Source organism: Schistocerca serialis, chromosome 2 (genome assembly GCF_023864345.2).
Source record: "Schistocerca serialis cubense isolate TAMUIC-IGC-003099 chromosome 2, iqSchSeri2.2, whole genome shotgun sequence".
NCBI lineage: Eukaryota > Metazoa > Arthropoda > Insecta > Orthoptera > Acrididae > Schistocerca > Schistocerca serialis.
In genome coordinates this window covers 777196691-777199216 of record NC_064639.1, presented here as the reverse complement: position 1 = coordinate 777199216, position 2526 = coordinate 777196691, and the positions used below count along the sequence as shown (strand labels likewise).

At 44.3% G+C, this 2526-nt stretch overlaps 1 pseudogene; it reads left to right on the top strand.

The window, feature by feature from the left end:
• The first annotated feature begins 773 nt into the window (after positions 1-773).
• LOC126459520 (5S ribosomal RNA) lies at positions 774-891 on the top strand (annotated as a pseudogene).
• Positions 892-2526: the final 1635 nt, after the last annotated feature.

The following is a 2526-nucleotide window of genomic DNA, read 5'->3' as shown; positions in this document are numbered from 1 at the left end:
GACAAGAGTCGATGCTTTGGTTGCAGGGTTTATACTGGCTCAGGTTCAGGCAGCATTATCTTTTCTCCTAAATTTGTGTTGAGGAGGTTTCTACATTGGGCAGTTCCTTTGGACATCTGCTTATTTGCTGTTTGCTGTGTGTGGCTGTATCTTCCTGCTACAAAGTGGTATGGTCTTGTTGTGAACCATGGGGTTGCTAATGACGTTACAGCTATGAGAATTGACGTTGTACATAAATCTTTGCCCTACTCAGACAACGGAATAGCTACGGACTAAAATAGCTGCGGTTAAAGGTGTGATTCTCATCGAGCACAGGCGTCACAGATAACGTTATGTATTACTTACGTTATTACTTATTATCACACGACATCGTTGCCTGAGCATCCCCGTGCTCTGGAATTGTTTCGCTAACCTCTAACCTTGCTACGAAACAGTCGATTCCATGTTGCTCCTGTGCTAGCGGCCTTAGTTCAGTTCGCCCAAGTGGGCTACCGATGCGACTTGCCGGCGCTAGTCCATTTGGTGAACGATGAGTGATTTAACCTATTTTGTTCATGTCTGAACATTGAACTCAGCTTTGCTTGTATGTGGCTGAAATTTGTCAAGACATATGTAAGCAGATCATTGTGCTGGCTTTTATTGTGGAGGGGCTAACCTATGGATGTACCAAAAGTTAAAGTACTCAGTGATGGCTAGTGCAAATAGCGGTTGCAGCAGTTCTTACGGTTGTTGATTTGGTTACCCGTATTAAAGAACCAGCTTTCTGGTTCCTTGCCAACGGCCTTGTCGCAGTGGTAACACCGGTTCCCGTCAGATCACCGACGTTAAGCGCTGTTGGGCTGGGCTAGCACTTGGATGGGTGACCATACGGTCTGCCGAGCGCTGTTGGCAAGCGGGGTGTACTCAGCCCTTTCGAGGCAAACTGAGGAGCTACTTGATTGCTAAGTAGCGGCTCCGGTCTCGGAAAGTGACATACGGCCGGGAGAGCGGTGTGCTGACCACATGCCCCTCCATACCCGCATCCAGTGACGCCTGTGGCCTGAGGATGACACGGCGGCCGGTCGGTAACCTTTGGGCCTTCATGACCTGTTCGGGAGGAGTTTCTGGTTCCATAAGGAAGCTACAAGTAGCGTGGCCACACGCAAATACGTTGCGTGGGCTCTGTAATTCTAGGCTATTAGTATAAGATCTGAATGGTGAACGGAACTAGCCCCTCAGTATTCATTAAGTAATCCTCGCATAGTACCAGCTCTGGAAAAACATGACATGTATGGGGTCATTTTCGACCCCAAAATCATTTTAGCAACTATATGCCGATAAATATAAAATATTTCCACAAAAATATTAATGACATATTATGAGACTCATCCACATTGTTGTTCGATGCTATAATTATGTTTGAAAAGTGGCAAAAAAAATTGTCAGTGGTAATTTACCTACCACTTTCTCTACTAAATTATGTACCACTCGTTTCCGTTTATTTATTTCCCTCGCTCCAGCAGATTTCCCTGTATACAGTTGTGCATTTATGATATAATTGGTCTCACAATCTACAACAGCACACACTTTTATTCTGTACTTTCATATTTTGAAGGAATGCACACCTTGAATGGACACTGTCCCATTAACGTACACAAGTGCTAATCAACTATAATATAAGGCCCAGTGATATAAGAAGGACGAAAATTTCAAACAAAGCCCGTACAGGTTCAGATTTTGATCCAGAAATGACTTTTGTTTCTTCTCTTGTAAGTTTATCATCGAACTGGAGGCACATCAGAATATCATGAAATCTTGAAAAGCTCATATTGACTCCTCTGGCCAAAATTCACTCAAAGGTTTGTCATGGGTCTTGTGTAAACCAGCATTTATTAGTAGCCCAAAGAAAGCCTTTAGTTGTGTAGAGTCAAGTTCAATCCGGCGTTGAAGATATGGGTGTAGAATTCTGCTGTCTTCTGCAGAATTACTGGTATGCATGAGTATTACACTCTGCCTGTGATTGGTGATAAGAAATCTGAGACAATATACCATTATTTTTAATTAGCGTCTAAGGTGATACAGAAAATGCAGTTTCACGTATTATATTCCATGACGCTCGCTTGCGCGCATCGGATAGTATTACGGCATATATACTGAAGAAACTGATACACCTGCCTATTATCGTGTAGGGCCCTCCAGAGCACGCAGAAGTGCCGTAACACGACGTGGCATGGACTCGTCTAATGTCTGAATTAGTGCTGGAGGAAACTGACACTACGAATCCTGCTGGGCTGTACGAGAGGGTGGAGATCTCTTCTGAACACTACGTTCCAAGGCATCCCAGATATGCTCAATAATGTTCATGTCTGGGGAATTCGATGGCCAGCGGAAGTGTTTAAACTCATATTCCTGGAGCCACTTTGTAGCAATTCTGGACGTGTGGGGTATCGCATTTTGCCGATGGAATTCCCCAACTCCGTCGGAATGCAAAATGGACATGAATGGATGCAGGTGATCAGACAGGATACTTACGTACGTGTCAGCTGT